Source organism: Amborella trichopoda, chromosome 5 (genome assembly GCF_054954075.1).
Source record: "Amborella trichopoda isolate Santa Cruz 75 chromosome 5, AtrichopodaSantaCruz75HAP2 v2.0, whole genome shotgun sequence".
Lineage (NCBI taxonomy): Eukaryota > Viridiplantae > Streptophyta > Magnoliopsida > Amborellales > Amborellaceae > Amborella > Amborella trichopoda.
The window spans coordinates 41,133,674-41,153,031 of record NC_142340.1 but is presented as its reverse complement, the minus strand read 5'-3'; the positions used below and the strand labels follow the sequence as shown (position 1 = coordinate 41,153,031).

General features: G+C 33.6%; 1 long non-coding RNA gene across 6 annotated transcripts; it reads right to left on the bottom strand.

Moving 5' to 3' along the window:
• Window positions 1-3,173: 3,173 nt before the first annotated feature.
• LOC148782099 (uncharacterized) lies at window positions 3,174-18,297 on the bottom strand. 6 transcript variants are annotated; one of them, XR_016056304.1, is made up of 3 exons: window positions 18,105-18,297; window positions 17,359-18,016; window positions 3,174-3,662 (listed from the first exon to the last, which is right to left on the bottom strand). It is a non-coding gene; the product is annotated as an uncharacterized LOC148782099 (long non-coding RNA). The 6 variants fall into 6 exon arrangements; XR_016056306.1 differs by adding an exon at window positions 10,176-12,197 and having other exon boundaries at window positions 17,359-18,233; XR_016056308.1 differs by adding an exon at window positions 10,176-12,135 and having other exon boundaries at window positions 17,359-18,233.
• Window positions 18,298-19,358: the final 1,061 nt, after the last annotated feature.

Here is a 19,358-nt window from a genome sequence, read left to right as displayed (position 1 = left end):
TAGATCATTGACAAAATATCCTGGACCTAAATTCCTCAGTTTAGACTATTTGGCTAGGGTTCCTTCCCCATTTAATCAAATTCTACTACATTTATTCTCTCTTATAGTTGCATACTGTTGGGTTTACTCTTCCTCTCCCTCTCCCTCTCCCTCTCCCTCCCCCTCTCCCTGCCACTCAAATAATCTGAAGATAGAATATTTCCTATTTCTCATATAATCAACACTCTCTCTCTCTACGATAAAACTTTTTATTTTTGGTACAAGAAAATCACAATTACTTGATCATTACTAGGCCGTGTAACAACTAAATTGATGAGTACATGTCCTCAAGCAAGCCAACCATACAAATCATGAAAAAAGAGAAAAAGAATAAGAGAAACAACAAACTCTTCTACAGAAAATGAAAAGCAACAAAGTAAACTGCTATACCAGCAGTCCTTACGACAAAATAAGAAAATGATAAGAAGGAATTGAGCATTATTGATCCTAAGTAAATATCATAATCCAAGACAGTTATTTAAAAGCAAGATCGATTTTTTTATATAATAAAAAGTTTTGAAATTGTGAATGCCTCTGCCAACACCATTATAATCCCATTTCCATTGCACAATTACAATCCCAATTCCATTATTACAACAATTACAATTACAATTACAATCTCATTTCCATTATTACAAATATAACTATATCATGCACTCATAAAAGAAAAAAATTGAACAAAAAAAAAAAAGAAGCAAAAGTAAGAACGACATTATCATACACTTATTTTTTTGTTTGTTAGAAAAAAATATATAAGATTTAAAAAATATTTTTTTGTCATATTCATGAAAAAACGTATTTTTATCATAAAAACATAATTTTATCAAAAAAAATATAATTTTAGTAAGCAAAATAAAAAAAACACTTCCCATATTCATCATTAATTGTTTTTCATTAACTTAATAAGATTAAGTTAAATTAATTTAAAAAAAAAAAAAACGGTTTCTCAAAAACCCCTAAAATTGAGCAACATTTCAAGCAAAAACGACCCTTAATGTTCGAAAAATCGAACAAATAAATACAAAAGCTTTGTAAAGGCTTCCATCATCTTTTAAACGTACCAAATCTAATAAAAAAATATTTGGTATTTTTTATTTAATTTAAAAAATCGCAGAAAATTTAGAACTATGAAAATTTCATGGCATGAAGCAAGAAATAAATTCATATAAAAATATTTACTCAATTATAAATCAACTTGCATATTTTATATGACAGATGAAGCCTTGATGATCAAAATCCATAAATCAATTTGATAAAAAAAACCAGTAAATTGATCCAAAATCTGTTTTTTGTATCGAACACAAGTTCTCAAGCAGCAAATTTTGAGGTCAAAATCAACCCCAAATATCTTGTTTTTTGAACAAATTGAAATATGGATATGCTAACCAATTCGATTGTGATTCAAAACCCTAAACTTTCATCAATAATCTTTACCTATTAAAGATGAAATTAATGAAATAGCATATCAAAGTAAGGTTCTTTGAGTAGCTCGAAAACATGTTCTTCGAGCAGCTTGAACGTAGGTTCTTCAAGCAGCTCGAGCACATGTTCTTCCAACAACTCAAACATAATTTCTTCGAGCAAATTTTCGGGCCAAAATCGACCCCCCTATATCTTGTTTTTTGAACAAATTGAAATAGGGATATCATAACCAATTCGATTATGATTCAAAAATCACAAATTTCATCAATAATTGTTACCTATTGACCTATTGAAGAATAAATTGATGAAATGGCAGAAATTTGAGAAGGTTGGAAAATCTGCCACTTCAATCTACAAGAATTATTATTTTTTTTATCTTTGATTATAATTTTGTTGTTTTATAGACATTCAGTAATGGTTTACAACACTAAATCACCAAAAAGGCCAAAAAAATGACAAGAAAATAGAATAAAAAAAAGCAAGAAAATTTGATTCACAGGTCCTGCTGCAAATAACATGCTTCATTTCAAAAAACAGCAGTAATTTTGTTTTACCCGTTTTTGTCAAAAAAAAAAAAAAATGCCGTTTTAGCATAAAACCGGTCCAATTGATCAAAACCGACCGGTTAGACATAAATACGGCCGGTTCGACCCCTAACTGGACGGGTGGTCCGGATATTATATGGGGTAATACCCTAGTTCCTTAGAACCCCAAAACTGCCCCTAACCAGACTCGAAACTCTAATGGTTATGAGCTAATCGGACGGTTCCAATTCTAACTCGCCGATTTTTCTAATAGTTAGTGGCAACTAAGTGCTTTAAAATATTCCCACATATCAAAGAATTTGTTCATGAATCAAATTTGCAATACGTTTTATACTAGTTTCAAGGATTTGAAACGCGGCCTTTGATGGTTTAAAAGGAAGTTTTAATGAAAAAGTTTATATGGAGCCGAGGCTCTAAACAATCAAATTAGAGCCTATCTTAAAACTTTCATTAAAATAGGTTTTTTTTATGCTCAAATATCTTCAAATTTATCATCTTGACAAAAAGATACATGAACATGAGAAAAAAATGGATTTCAAGTTTTGTAAATAATGTATCTTGCAACGCATTTTTGGACCGTCAACTTTCAAGATTTTCAAATTTTTATAGATCTGCTCAATCTACACTATTTTTGAAACTTTATATTTTATAATTAAATATTAAAATATATTTTAAAGCTATCACAAAGATTTTTAATATTAAAACCACATTTCTAATTACTATTTGAAGATGCGCGTTACTTTGATTGTTTAGAGCCTCGGCCCTACACAAACAGCACCCTTTTGAAAAATATGGGTTGGCCAGTCCTTTCTTCCTCTCTTTCTCCTTCTCTGTAATTATAATTTGGAGGTTGCCTCCTTTATTAATGAAAAATTACTGTTAACATTAAAAATACAAAAAACTAAAAGACAGTCAAGACCTACCTTTGACCTTATTGGTCTGGGGAGCATGTTGAGGTGTGCTAGTGTATGCTATTTCCTAAAGTCTTTGCGAAAACCATAGTCTAACGGGCATCACAGTCCATTACTATCATGGATGGCAATGGAGGAAGAACAAGACGCACTAGAACATGATATGACCCGAGTCTCGCCATCATCGTCCATCATATCCATGGACAATGTCGACACTGAGGGCTAGGATTTAACCAGCCTCTAGGAGTATAATATATTTTTCTTTTTTGGCAAATTATGTTTGCAGCATACTTTCTAATATAAAATGTAACACTCGTGGATAAGATGTAAAACTCTTGGAGCTCTAATAAACAAATTAAGTTTGAACCCATGCTGGTGGCTAAAAGACAAGCAAGGCACTTCAACAAAAGAAAGAATACAATTAGCATATTTCTCATTTCAATTCTGCAAAATACAGAAGAAATGTGACTAACATATAAATATAACAAATGTAATTAACAATTATACAAACTAAATTACACTACTTACAAAATGAAACTCAACTCTTAGAATTTCTCAAAAAGTCTATTTTCTAGGATAGGAACATCTGACCTCTTTATGTCACAGTTTAAGCAATGGGATTTCTTTCCTCATCAACTTCCACAACAAGTGTGTGCTTTGGGTCAGCACCATTCGGTCCTTCAGCATAAAGAGTGGGTAGATATGCCCTGTATGCTGGCATATAACGAGACACGAAATCCTGAACCTGTTGAATGGTTCAAATTCGCAACTTCAGATAAAAACCATGCATACATTTACAAATACATGATACATGATGCATCAATTTCACTGTATGCACGTGTGAATCAATTTTAAGTTTTCAATGTTAAGGGAGACAGTCCCTAGAAGGCTATTACTGAAAATTGGCAATTTTAAATATTTACCATGAGACACTTGATCTTTCGAGAACCTCAGAGGAGTGACACCAATGTTAGAAAACCAATTACAAAAGTAACCAAAGATACACAATCAATCGAAATTTTGGTTGAAGAGAAAATGTACCATCAGTCAAAATTGGCCATAAAAGATGATGAAAGAAATATCATCAGCCATCTACCCAGAAGAAAAAAAGTGATATCCATAATCGTAAAAAAAGGTGATATCCATCAATTGGACTCTCTCTCTCTCTCTCTCTCTCTCTCTCTCTCTCTCTCTCTCTCATTCACAATAAATAACATAGAGGGGTATACCAACCCCATCCAGCTCTCCACGCATTCGGTCTTTCTTCTGAGAGAGAATTGAGGTGGGGGATGCTAAGCAACATACCAAACATCATCCACTGAGACAAATCCTTGGATCTCTTCCAACAAATGGTTTAAATGTTTAATTCTCTCATCATCAGTTGATTGGAGAATGTAAGACCGGAAAAGATCCTCGGAAGTAGCTCTTTTGCCCAAGTACAAGTGTATAATGTGCGGGAGCATCCTATACGCGCTAAAAAATTAATTGAATGCCTCATATTCTCTTTTGCTTCTCCAAATTGCTTGCAGGTGCCTCTTCTACTGCCCCAACATTACAGGGTTAGAAGAAACTCGACCACAGATTCATGGCTTTTCCTTATTCTATTTATTAGTTTATTATGGGTGTGTTCCTTGATGTAGAAAGGCTTTGCTCTGCTGGTTATTTTTGAACTGCAGGATCAAGAGCTGCATCTGCGATGTTCACATTCAAAACCCTAGATATAACTGCAATCCAGTTGTCCAATTACCACTCTAACTTTATAGCTGCCTGAGACTCTCACACTCTCTCTGATACCCTAGGCACGTGAGCTTCTCCCGATAAAACTCATCTAAACCCCTCTCTCTCTCTCTCTCTCTCTCTCTCTCTCTCTCATTCATGAAGCTCTCTCTTGCCACTGGTTATGATTCTATGGACCTATCTATCTAGTCTCAGTTGAAGCTCTCTCTCTCTCCAATGTCTCTGAAGCTCGTTCTCTCTCTCTCGCTCCCTCTCCTCCTACCTCTCACAATTATTATTAATATTATTTTATATTTTTATTGTTTTGTTTAGAGGATAGTTTTTTTGGTGTTTTAGAAGGTTAGATTTCTTTGATTAAGTAGTTGTTACATTTTTTTAAAAAAATAACTAGGGCTAGTTAGGGTTTTGGCCAGGAGATCTCTTTGGAAGTGAAAATGGACTGGACTTACTTCATTCAAATATGGTAAGCACGTGCGATTTTTTTATACTCGGATTAGGTTCGATGTAATAGGTCAGTCGAGTTGGAAAAACCCAAGGAACCTGGGCATAGAGATAAAACCGAGAAAGGTTTAGTGAGTTAGCTTTTGATAAGGTCAGAGTATACCCGAGTGAGAGCTGAGGGACTGTCAGACCGTTATGTATAACAATTGCCCTTTAGAGATAGGGCTAAGACCTTATCTTAATATCATCATACGACATGTATATAGATAACCATAGAGTGATAGTGATCTACCATTAAGAGTGAAGCGTGTACATGCGCGAAAGATTATCCCTATGCACCACAGGATCGTGGTTACATCATGGTCTTGGGACCATGGTTTTGTCTCTAGAAGAGATCCTGAAATCCACATACTGTGATTATGTCACCTAGCATATTGGCTAACTTTTGCTGTCCAATCATGAGCCCCTATAGTGGGCTGTAGGCCATGAAAACTACTGGATCAGTTTGAGAAAGCTAGTGTGGATCGTTGTCCATAGTTGAAGGTGGAGTGCTTCGGTAGATTGAAAATTCCTAGACATATTGATAATTCCTAGACCTATACAGATCCAATTCCCATCAAAATTAATTAGTTTTAAATAATGTATATTATATGTATTTTTTAGAATACTTATTTGAATTTATCTTAATATTTTATTTTTGTCATTTGAATTTATAATATAGGATAAAATCAATTATCAATGTTTTAAATAAACAAGAGAAATAAAGTTCTATTTCTAAATATTCTAAAATCAAATTAATATTTAATAAACAAATAGGGGATCCACCATGAGGAATGGGACCCACCTTAAATTAAATACATGGGAATTTGTGGAGACCTCCCATGGTCACCATGGGAGGCACGTCCCACTTAGAGAGGTGTTGCTTTCTATTTTTAATTTCTTTGAAGTTCAAGGCATCAAAATTGAGGTTTATCTTTTGGGAAGTTTTAAAATTGAAAGAAGGTTGAAAATTCAAGATGAAAAGTGTAAGAAATTTTTATACAAGATTATATAAATAAGGAATGAATATTCATAAAAGAGAAGTCGAATAAGTATTTTCTTTGTTTAAGTATTTGATGGGAATAGGTTTAGAAATGGAGGATAAGATTCTAGCATCTTTTCGTAATCTTGACAGTGGGTTTAAGAAATGGATGACTCAAATCTTTTATCCCACAAGTCTCCTTAGATTGACTGTCAATATTTGACACTACGAATTGAGGCAAACCCTAAGGCATAAAAAATCTATCAAAAGATGACTCTCCCCCTTTACTAAATCTCTACATCTCTTCCCTCTTCTCTCTCTAAGGATTCTCTCTCTCTTTTAAAAGATCTATCTAACAGGGGGCGTGCCCCAACCTAGGATTTCTCTCTCTGTCTTCCTTAATTGACAAGAGGGGCACGCACCAACGTAGCAAAATCTCTTTCTCTCAAGAAAACCTAAGGGGCATGCCCCTACCTAGTATCTCTCTCTCTCTCGAGTTTCTAAAGGGGCACACTCCAAGCTAGGATTGGTTCTTGATTTGTGGGTAGCAAAGGGGGGCATCCCCTAGCTAGTAGATCTCTCCCTCTGTCCTTGATTTCTATCTCTCATCGCTTGAGCAAGACGTAGGCATTGAGGTGTTAATTGCTTCTAGATCGATAGCCTTATGCATTTGAGAGGGTTTTGCCATAAGTAGGAGAATCAAGAGACCGATCATAGATCCGAAGCACCATCAGAAGGTAGAGACTCGACGTGGGTTGTACTAAGCCCGGTTGAGGTAAGCTCCCGCAATTTTACTTATTTAAAGTTTATTTTTGTGTTGAGCTATTTTATTCCCATAAAGCAATGAGTTAAGGTTTGTATTTAAGGAATTCTATTGAATAGTGGGCGTAAGTGAATGATCTTGCGATTGGACGATGTGAGTGGTCTTACCGGTGTAAGAATAAGAAAAATAAGAAAATGTTTAATATATATACATTGTGCTTGATTGCATAGTCCAACTTTCGAATAGACCATGATTTTTATTTTATCTTGTGCTTTTTTTTTATTTTTTATTTTCTTTTCCCTTGTAAATTGTGCCCCTAATTTTATCTAGTTTCTTAATTTTATAGATTCATGGTTTCTCTTTCATTTATTTTCTTGGAGAGATCATAGCATCACATGGTTGGATGTTTAAAGTTTTAGAGAATTTCTTCGTGATTTGAAGCTTGGGGAAGTTTGACCTATAAACTAATTCCAAAAAAATAATTGGAATAAAATAGATTTTGGTTTTATGGCGGGCTCGGGCTCATTACTAAACACAAAGGTTTCAAGCCCAAACTAGCCCTAACCTTAAAACGATTTGAGGTGGGCTCAGGCCAGTCTTGCCCAATTTCCACTATCTCTACAAAGGAATTCATATTTTGTCCTTAATATAGTACTTGAGGTAACATTAATATGCTGTGGTTTTTAGCGGGTGTCGACACACCAAAAATATGACACTCAAAGGTCAAATTTTAGGTTGGTGTTCTAATTGTCCTCACTATATAGAAAACAAACACTTGTCGTTGGCTTTGTGACAGAGGAAGGACCCAATTATGACCATTTGTTTTGCTAAGGAAATTATGTAATCGACATGGAATGTATAATCCATATGTAAGGGAAAGCAAGGTATAATATCTTGTATACATATTTAGGATATTGTATTTTATGTTTAGTATTTTATGTTCTTGTAGTTTACAAGAACAAATGAGACATACATAATTGTGCAAATTATCGAGGGATCAAGCTTATGAGTCATACTCTGAAGCTCTGAAAAAGAGTCATTGAGCAATGACTAAGGCATAAAACTAGTATATATAAAAACCAATTTGCTTTTATGCTAGGAAGGTCAACAACTATAGGTATTTTCTTACTTAGATAACTGATTGAGAAGTTTAGGGCGAATGGAAAAGACCTCCACATGGTCTTTATTGATCTGAAGAAAGCTTATGATAGAGCACCTCGATATTTGATTTGATGGGTGTTAAAAAGAAAAGTGTCTACGATAGAGCACTAACTAGTGTACGGACAACTAGTGGAGAGATGAGCGAGGTGACAATAGGTCTACATCAAGGTTAGCATTGAACCCGTACCTATTTATCTTAGTTATGGATGAATTAACTAGGCACCTACAAGATGAGGCACCTATATATGTGTATGTGTGTGTGTGTTGGACAGGGTTTCTATGTTGCCATCCCCCATATTGTAGAAATGTGGGCTCGGCAATAAGTATATTTTTTAAATATAATTGAATACTAATTTTTAAAAAATATATAATCTTTAACAAAGAGATCATGAATATGAAAAAATAAAATAAAATTGAATACTTAAAGTAAAAAGTTTATATATGGTTGCAACCTTAAAATGTAGAATTATAGGTGCACCTCAAAAATCCATCGGACAGTGTTGTTTTATTGTTGAAAAAACCTTTAAATAATCATCTCAATATCAAGACGTATAAATACGAAAGTAACAAAGATTTTGAGTCCCAAAAATAGTGCATCTTGCAATATTATCTAGACCGTCCATTCTCAAGATTTTCATATATTTATAGATCGAATTTATTTTGACTATTTTTGGAGTTTAAAAGTTTATAATTAGCTTAAAAAATAGAGTTTCAGTTAATCCTAATTTTTTACACTAAAATTACATGTTAAGACAAAAATTTGGATGTGTGCCTTAATTGGATTGTTTAAGGTTGCAACATTATAGAAACCACACCAATACTTAAAATAATAATTGTCCTAAAAAAACATTTGGACCGTTAGTTACACTTGTTTTTTGATGGACCGCCTATTTACATCAATCTTTAAGATGGATACTTTAAACCTCCGGACCGCATATTGTAGAAATGCGTTCCAGGCCATATGAAACAATTTTCCATAAATGTTTTATATTGTAGAGATTGATTAATACACAGGGAACCTTCTAAGAGGAACGAAATACTCTATCATCGTATCAAACTTACAAACTAACAAAGAAATATCTCCATTACTATGTAAGTTTATTCCAAAATCCAATATAACAAAATGTACCATCATTTTAATAAAATAATTAAAAAAATTCTCAGGTTTTGAACAACACAACTGATCGATATTTTATTGAACAACACTTGTAAACTAACCAAAAATATATAAAAGCAAAAAGCAATTTATTGAAGATCAAGCATTTTGCTAAAGATGAACACCCACCATACAATATCAACTACCACACATACATGATATTTTCTTATTTTAAATTTTAGTAGATACCTTAAGTAACCAAAGTTCATGTAAAGGTTTTATAAGAGTACTTAGGCCAAAGAGTTCCCATGTAAAGGTTTTATAAGGGCCTGTTTGATAACTAGAAGTAAGTTCATGAACTGTAAATTGGAACTTCCTCCTTGCTAGGAAGATAGAAGTTCATGGTTTCTGTTTTTGATAACTTCCTATGAAGTTAAAGAAGTTCCTAGTTTCTGCGTTTGATAACCTCCTGACATGTTAAGTAAGTTCTAAGTACCTGGATTGCCAACCAGAATACCTCGAAGTAAGTCATGATTTTAAAGTATCGAACAATGAGCATTTCCTAACCTATAGTTTTTCATGAAGTAACACAAGAATATATACAATTTACAAGGGATTTGGGCTCATTGTTTGGTGGTTGGGGCATTGAGGGCCGCAACAAAACGTCCAATGTTTAAATTTCATTGCTGACCTAACAAAATAGTCTTAATATTATACAATTTACTAATGAAAATATAAATTGATGTTATGTGATTTTCCTTAGAGCAAGATGATGCATCATGATCAATCAATATGGTGCCCAGAACCCTATTATGGGCTTTTATGGCTTTCACAGCCATCCATCACCGGTATCTAGAGATCATAAAGAGCCTAAAGTCATCAGACATATATTATCTCCAGAAGCTTCTAATCACTTGACCATGTACACAAACATACATATTTTTGCAAATACTTACATTTGTCTCTATAATCATACAACAAGTACATGGTAAACATCAGTGGGCAAATACCTCTATGTGAAAAAAGCAATTGGACATACCTATCAAGTGTATTTTTCTAGAGATAAGATCGTTCATGACAACATGACTATGGTATTCAATCTCAATGTTCTGGACCTCCATGCAAGCATTTCCTGTAACGCTCCCATAAAACTCCAACACCAAATAATGTTGACCAATAGTGATGAACTAAAATACTAAATTAACAATTGTTTCTAATACAGTGAATTCTTAGTTTGACGGAATTCAGGTTTACAAACTCAGGAAACCAGCAAGCACTATTGTTATTCCATCACCAGAATCTTGCAATGCTCTACGACAAATATAATTTTCTATTTTAAATGCCCAAAGAAAGTAATCTAGGATAATTATTAGTCCCTTAACATATAAATAATCATGATCAAGTCTAAAGATACTACGGTCAAAATTATCAAAATGCCAATGATATATGTAACCAATTTCTCTTCATACAAATGGGTACTAACCAATTCCTTTTGGGCATTTTGATCTAACGATCTTGCATTATATTCTTCTAACCAGTAAAACTACTGCAAGGGTAACAGATTCAGATACAATATAACCAACAGCACAGAGCTCAACTTTTGAAATCTAGGCATTTCAGAATAGAGGCCTTCTGTAGAAATATATAAAGAATGCAAGGTCTATGTAACTAAGTGCCTCTCATCATGAGATAGATCATAATGCATCCTACAAACCAGAGATGATCAGTTCCTAGTTAAAGGTGGAAATCACAAGTTTAATTTATATAAAATGGAAAAAAAAAAAAAAAAACGCAACTCATTCGGATGAAAATTACAGTGAGTTGCTGGAGCAGCAGGCATGCCAAGTGAAATTCAATAAAAAGCCGTTACTCAATGGCATTATGCAATAAACAGATGACAAATCTTCATACTTCCATATTGAGACTACCCTGAAGCTTTAGCTTCTCTTTGGAAGTTATTGTTAGACCACACCTCATTAAGCAAGTCTTCTTCCACAATGATCTAAAACACAAACTACTATAATCTCACATTCGTATAGCATCGCAAGAAATGAAGAACTTGATAGCAAAAACACAAGGGTAAATAGGACCTTGTATACAATGAGAGAACAATCAAGCCATAAGATGTACTAAAAACGGTTTTCACTGATTAACAATAACAAGATTGTGAACTTGACTGATGCTTTTTAGGAGATGAAGTTCAGGGGATGTTTTCCCATTTAGAAGGCAAAAAGGTCATGGAGGCCCATTCGGCTCTAAGTCAATTGACTCCCTGATTATTTATCCTTGAAATAGCAATTGAAACTTTCATCATACTAACAATTAAAAACATTTAATAAGAAAAGTAACAACATTAAAACATAAAGAAGAAAAAAATACCCAATAGAACTTCTATATATCCAATGAAGTAAATGACTTGAACGGGTTAAATGGAAGCTGTTTTAGATATGAATTTAACCAATCACTTTGCCTACTCTTGTTCTATGTGAACTACACATCAATTCTTCCATGAAAAGCAAGACCAAATGGCTCCAGTAAATTCCAGATGGAAATAATAAAAAGAATAACTAAGATTTCATCGACAAATCAAAAATCTAAAGAAAGACATCACCCAAAGAGGAGCCAATTCCACTAAACAATCATCCAAATAACTCCAAGCCAATTAAAATAACTAAACCAGATTCATTGCTTAAACCAAATAACAACCTGTATCAATCCAATGAAATAGTAAAAACCACAACAAAAGAAATATAACAATACCCTAAAATGGATTTATAACTCCAACTCTATTAAGCTTGTGAGAATATGACATTTCCTTGGTTGGCAAGATTTCCAGTTCCTGATGGTATTCACAAGGCAATCCTGTGAACAAACATTGGTTCAAAGCAACTTGGCTCTTACCCCCAAGTTATGAATACCACTGCTAACCTGCTGGAAGAGAAAGCAGTGCCTTCTAACGACAGCAATTTTGATACCACAACAATGCTCCAAGTTACATCCTTAAGAAGGAATAGCTATTTGAGTAAGGAATAGCTACTTGAGTAATGAATAATGTGCATTCCTAAGAAGGAACAACAACTAGTCATAAACAATCAATCCATTGATCTATATTCTATAGTTTCATTGATTTCTATAGTGTCAATCACATTCGATCAATAATAACAACGTTCAGATACTGTTCAAGGTTTATATCGCATTTGATCAGAGATCTTGCATGAATAAACGGTAAATGAAAAATAAAAAAAGCTTAACGCAAAGATTTACAGAGCTACTGATGCTATATGAAAAATCAAAGCATCACAGAGAGAGCATTAAAATCAGAGCACCACAGAGAAACAAGGACACATAAGAGAGAGAAACCAAAACTGATAAGAAACCAAATCAAGTGAAAAAGAAACAAGAAACCTAAAAATCCATCATTTAGAGATAATTTATCCTAAAAAAATATTGATCTAAAAAATCTTCTGCAACAACCCATCAATCCAAAACCCTTTTGGATTGATGAGAAAAATTAAAAACAACAAAAAACATACATGAAATAGCTTCAAGGGCTTGAAGAGTGAGGACTTAATGATATGAGAGTTGATGGCTTCATATGAGGGCTACAACACAAATTGGGGTAGAGGAATTTGTAGAGAAAGAGAACACCGGGGTATAAGAGCCTATCTAGAGAGAGTACAGAGGTATGAGAGCCCTAGTGCAGAGAGAGAGAGAGAGTGCATGGGTGTGAGAGCTCTAGAGAGAGAGAGTGCAGAGGTATGGGAGCCCTAGTGTACAGAGAGAGTACAGGGGTGTGACAGCTCTAGAGAGAGTGTACAGAGGTGTGAGAGCCCTAGAGAGATTGAAAAGGTTGGGGATGAGAGAGACCACGGGAGAGAGATGCATGAGAGTGGACCTGGGCAGCACGAGCAGAGGAGAGCAGCAAGCAAGCTTTTTTCACACGGGCAAATCTTCCTTTTTGAAGTTCCACGGTTTTCCATGGAACTTTTTTTGTGAATAAAGGTGGTAAGAGGAATACTAAAAAGGAACTTCTTTATTTATCTTACATTTTTTTTATCAAAACACAAAAGATGAACAGTAAGAGGTAACTTCCAACTTCTGGGAAACAACTTTCTGTTATCAAACACGCTCTAAGAGTACTTGAGGCTAGAGAGTTCCCATTAAATAATTTAATATGCATGCAAAAAATGCCAAAGCCAGCATATAACCAAAGAATAAAGCTACGACATTCTTTTTCTTGGGTAGTCTAGCAATTTTTCTTGGGTAGTCTTGCAGTAGGAATCAAACTTGAGATCTAACGCTGCTAGATGTAAGCTGCTAACCACCCAAGCCCAAATCTAACTCCTTAATAGAGGTATGGTAATTACACAAAGAGCAACTATTGCCTAACATCACATGAACTTCAAATGCAGATGAATTCCCATCCCATATAATATCAAGCCAAAAAGGTTTTATGTTTATGTAGGAGCATATCTTATATTCATTTCCACTGGCAAAGCCTTGACATAGAGAATATCCAGGGTTTCAAATTTTGAATCTTAAGGATATAACTTCCTCAACCTAGTGAGCAACCTCTCTCTCTCTCTACACACATTTTTGTTGTAAACAATACAGTAATAAAATTGAAGAAAAGAGTTTATATTAGCATGTAACCTAGTATTGTTAAACTAACGTGTACCTAAAAAATAGTCTGAAGATAGTATTCTAATTTTGGAGATCCCTCAAATTGATCATCTTGACTTTAAGATATGCGGTTATGAAGGAAAAAAGATTCAATTATTAAAAATAATGCATCTTGTAACAAGTTATCTGGACCATTTATTTTCAAGATTTATAAGTGTTCATGGAACTGCTTGATCTATACCAGTTTAAAATTTAAATTGTTATAATTAGGGATAAAAAATAAATTTCAAGCTATCGTAAGGTTTATGACACCAAAACTACATCTCCTAACAGATTTCAGGGCATACTTCTAGAATATAAGGAGGGCACATGATACAAACCTCACCCAAAATTGAAAGAGGCAACATAATTTTAAAACAACCAGTTCTTGGTGCTTAGGAGTTCAAAAGTCTTCTCATTTTAAATAAAAACATGTTGATTCTAAAGTGGGTCACAAAATTTCTGACCAAAAAATCCTCCAATGTATGTTTTTTGCTGGACAGAATAATTATATTGTGTGCTCCCTTGAGGGTATGATATATACACTTTCCCATCAATCTCGTACAGTAACCTTAGTATAAAAAGATGGTAACGTGCTTTTTACAACCCACATATACAGCATGTATGTAAATTTTTTTTTTTTAACAACCCACAGTAACCTTAATTTTTACAACCCACAACCAACAGTAAACTTAATTCTATTTTTGTTAATTTTATTTTTAGAGTTTTGTAGAATTCTTATTTTTATTTATTAGGGTTAATTATTAAAAATATGATTTTTAAGTTTAGTTTGATAAAGTCTAATTTTAGGAAGTGTGTTTTACTTAGAAAAATTAAATCCGTATTTTTTAAGGCAAAATCTTTGTCTTTTGAAAGAGTTGGTCATCGTTCCTATTCTAAAAAATATCCATTTTTGTTAATATTAGAAATAATTTTTATTTTTTTTAGGTAAAATTATTTACATATATCTTTTAGGAGCTATGATAAAAACGTGGGTACTATATAATAGGTTGATGATTTTATTAAGGTATGGCTTGAGTGTTATGGTAGTTATCTTTTGTTTTAGAAAGGAAATAGATAAATACGGATTAGTTTGGGTTAGGTTAAAACTAAAGAAAATAATGGGTCATGTAGGTAGAAAGGATGAAGTAGGAAGTTATAGTTATCTTTTAGGAGGTTGGATTGAAGAATATGGAAAGAATCTAGAGATAGATTTGTTTTGGTTAGTTATCATTTTTTTTTTTTTATATTCACTATTATCTTTTGAGAGTCGCTTGAGATGATGTTTCAAATGTATAAAAAGAGGCACACACTATGTAATGGAGATTGAAATTTTTATGAATGAAAAAAAGTGATCTTTAAGATCATGTAGAGTGTGAGAGAGAGCCTTTTGTAGGTGTTTTCGTGTTTTGTCCTTTGCTTGTGTGCTCATGCCAGAATACTCTTATCCACACATTTTGTTCTTTCTTCTTGTGATTTCTAAAACGTGGTTATTTTTTTTAAGTGTTAGTCGTCAGTACTTTTATACTGCATCACAAACTGAAGGTATGGCCCTTTTAGAGTGCTACATGATAGAACATGATTTATCTAGCCGCCCACAAATAAATATTGATGTTCTTGAATATCTTTCTTTTTAAATTTGTGAACTTTATGTTTGGTTGCTATACATGGTTGTTATTCTCTTGTTACTAACTTTTCTTGTTACCTTTCTTAACAACGAAGCCCATAACTTACATAGCAGCTGAGTGGGAATTGAAGGCTATCATTTGCTTCAATCACTTGGGAGCAAATGTATCGAGGCAAGTGATCCTAATATATATATATATAGCAATAGATGTTGTGTGTCCAGGTGCGTATTGTTACAGTAAACGCCTACGGCCCAGATTGAATATGGTGTCAATCAAACGATCATAGATGTTCAATAGCGTTTTAATTTTAATTATTTTTCTCAAAATTCAAATCACTTGAAATTTTAGGAGTGTGTTCTTCAAAAATAGAGAAATCTACGAAAAATTTAAAAAAAAAAAATTACATGAAATAAATTAACCAAAATACCCTCAAAATATACAAGGTTTGGGTCAATTTTTTTTCAAGAAATTTTTTTTTTTTTTTAATTAGGTGTGCATTGATGAGAAGAACACACATTGAAAATTTCAAGTGATTTGGAATTGTAGAAAAAAATTTAAAATTCAAACACTATCGGATATCCGTGGCGTCAAATCGGCCACAGAATGGCCCAGATTCAATTTGGGCCATTCGCATATGGGCGTACAGTGACTCCATATATATATATATATAACTCTTCCCAATGCCTATAAGAAAAAATGAACAAGGATTTCGCCTACCCTCATCACCATCCAAACTTCATCGCACGGTCACAGTTGTCTGTTAGTGTTTTATTTTTTATTATTTTTTCCAAAAATCCAAATTATTTGAAATTTGAAACGTGTGTACATCTTAGTGAGGCGCGCCTAATAAAAATATGAAAAAAATAATTCGTAAAATATAAATTGATCAAACTACCCTGAAAATTTTACAGGTTTATTTTGATCAATTTATATTTTGAGAATTAATTTTTTTCATATTTTTATTAGGTGTACCTCACTAAGATGTACACGCTCCAAATTTCATATCATTCTAATTAGTAAAAAAAATAAAAATTAAAAAACTACTGGACAATTGTGACCGTACAAAGTTTGGATGGTAATGAAGGTAGGCGATATAGGCATTTTGTAGCATCTTCCATATATATATATATATATATATATATATATATATGGAAAAAGTTTATATAAGGTTGTCACCTTAAAATGTAGAATTACAGATGCGCCTCTAATTGATCATCTCGACATCACGAAAGAAAAAAAAAAGTCCCAGAAATAGTGCATTTTGCAGTACATTATCTAGACCGTCAATTTTCAATATTTTCATATGTTGATAGATCTACTTGATTTTAACCATTTTTAAAGTTTAAAATTTTATAATTAGATATGAAAATAGATTTTTAGATAATCCTAAGAATCTTTTTCACCAAAATCACATGATATGATAAAACTTGAAAGTGTTAGCGTTGCAACCTTATAGAAAGCACACGAGTCCCTTGTACGTCAACGGGAAAAAGATTAAACTCGCATACCAGCCCCTTGTACGTCAACGGAAAAAAATTTAAAGGCTGGAAATAAATTGGGCAGAAACATAAACGCGTAGTTTCTCTCTCTACTCTTCCCACCTCCATCCCTACCATCGCCTCTCGAATTCCTGCTACCCCATCTCCTCTCTCTCTTTCACTCCTCTATCTCAACCCTTCGCTTCTCTGCCATCCCTCTACGTCTATAACGAAGGCCTAAGCAAGCATCCGCAAAGGGTTCATAGAAAACATGAACGTTAGAGAGAAAACATGCCTACATAGAATGATTTAACTGTATGAGAAGCTTACTTGGATCTTATAAAATTCATATCAATGCTGAGTTGGGTTTATACCTGAGCATTTTAATTGTGAATCCATTTTTTGTTTTTCTAATTTAATGATTCACAGTGGATGAGTTCAAAGGAGCACATACCTTGTGTTTTTTGGGTAATTGCACATGCCTTGTGTTGTTTGGAAGCATTTGGAGTCCCAATTCGCCGTCTTGACACAAGATCTAGATTTATGAGTTCATATAAATTTGTTGACACAGGTACCAGGTAGGGGTTTTCTCATGGAAATATATTGGCAGTTTGTGTTAATATTCGTTGAGGTATTTTGTGCTATCTTTGGGAGTGAGGGGCTTGGTTGTACTTGTATGTGATGTGAGATAGAGAGAGGGGGAAGCTTGCAGGTGTGGGTTGGAAGCAGGGGTGGGTTGGGCGCAAGATCGGGTAGAGAAAGATAGAGAGAAAGTGTTAGAGAGAGGCTGAGGAGGGATGAAGGTGGGAAGAGTGGAGAGAGAGACGACTTGGGATGTTCTTTTTTATGCCGATTTTTTTACTAGATAACATTACAAAACGCACTATTTTCTAAGACTTGAAATGTACCGAAAGTAAAAGTGTGCAGTAGATACTCTTTTTACTCCATAGCATGTATTAAAGGAGCTTTAATCTCTTTTAGTTCGACTTCAAACTTCTTACTCCCTTAACATCTCTCTCTCAAAAAATTTCAACTTCAAACTTCTTACTCCCTTAACATCTCTCTCTCAAAGAAAGCTAACAACTTGAACATCCCACCAGTAGCTGTGAAGCCTCCTTGCAGTAACAAATTGAAAAAAATAATTATGGAACAATCAATCCAAATTAACAGAAGATCCATAATATTTATCCACAAATGTACCTAAAATGCCAAAGTAAAAGCTGCGAAGGTCTCCATTGCTCAGAGTCACAAATGCTTCTCATGGTCCCAAGTCCTTGCAATTGAGAACTGGACTGAAATTTGAAGCCAATGAAGTCTCAATGCAAGGGAACTCATCGGTGGCTCATCTATAGTAAGAAATTTTCACGGGAACTTGCATTGAAGGCCCCTCCTAGTTTAAAGTCCTTTTTACTTTTTATAATAAGATGGGCTTTAGTGTACCCTGCTGGATCACATTATGTACATACTCCCACCGACACCATATCTACTTAGAAGATTTCTCTTTTTTTAATCTAAAGCTTTGGGATAGTCATTAGAAGCATTATGTGAGGGGTGCAATTTGTACAAAGCCTAGGCTCTAAACAATCAAAACTAAAATGCACATTCAAAAAGTGTCATAAATGTGGTTTCAATGCTGCGAATCTTTTCCGGCCTAACTAGGTTATTTTTCCACCCATATATATAATGTGCATCTTTTTATTTACTTGTTCATTTATTTTAACTGTTGAAGTTTTGTTCCAACGGGAGATCCTGACAATACATCAAGGCTTTAATCAAGGGAGTTAGTGTATGATGTGCTCCGGCAAGAGCATATAATTTTGCAATATCTATCATGTCAACAATCGTGGTACGACATTTTCTTGTTATTATTGGCTTATTTTTAATTAAAGTCTCACACTATATATATATATATATATATACATATATATATATATATATATATATATATGATCCATCTCTAGCAAGTCAAAAATCGTGGTACGGCATTTACTTGTTATTATTGGCCTACTTTTAATTAAAGTTTATATATATATATGTATATATAAAGAGAGAGATGAGGTACACCACTTAGAATACCTCACTTTGTATGTCCGACGGGTCAGATTGAATTTGAGCTATTGAATATTAGCCCACTATAATTATTTTTGTTTATTTTTTATTTTTAAATATATTCATATAATATTTCATTGAGATTATGGGGTTGTTCAAAGAAGTTACATCCCCAATTTTTTAGACATAAAAGTTGCTCTGAGTTTTAGGTGAGGAAGTTTGTTTTCATAAAATGATCTATCACTAGTATAATATGATCAATAGTCAGGTCAACGAGCATGCTATGGCATTTCTCGTCATAAAATATAATAACATCAGAGGGTTTGGTATAGCATCTTCCATTATTTTGTACAAGTCAATAAGAGGGGATCAAGTCTACATTAGAACCCGCGTAAACATGGAGAC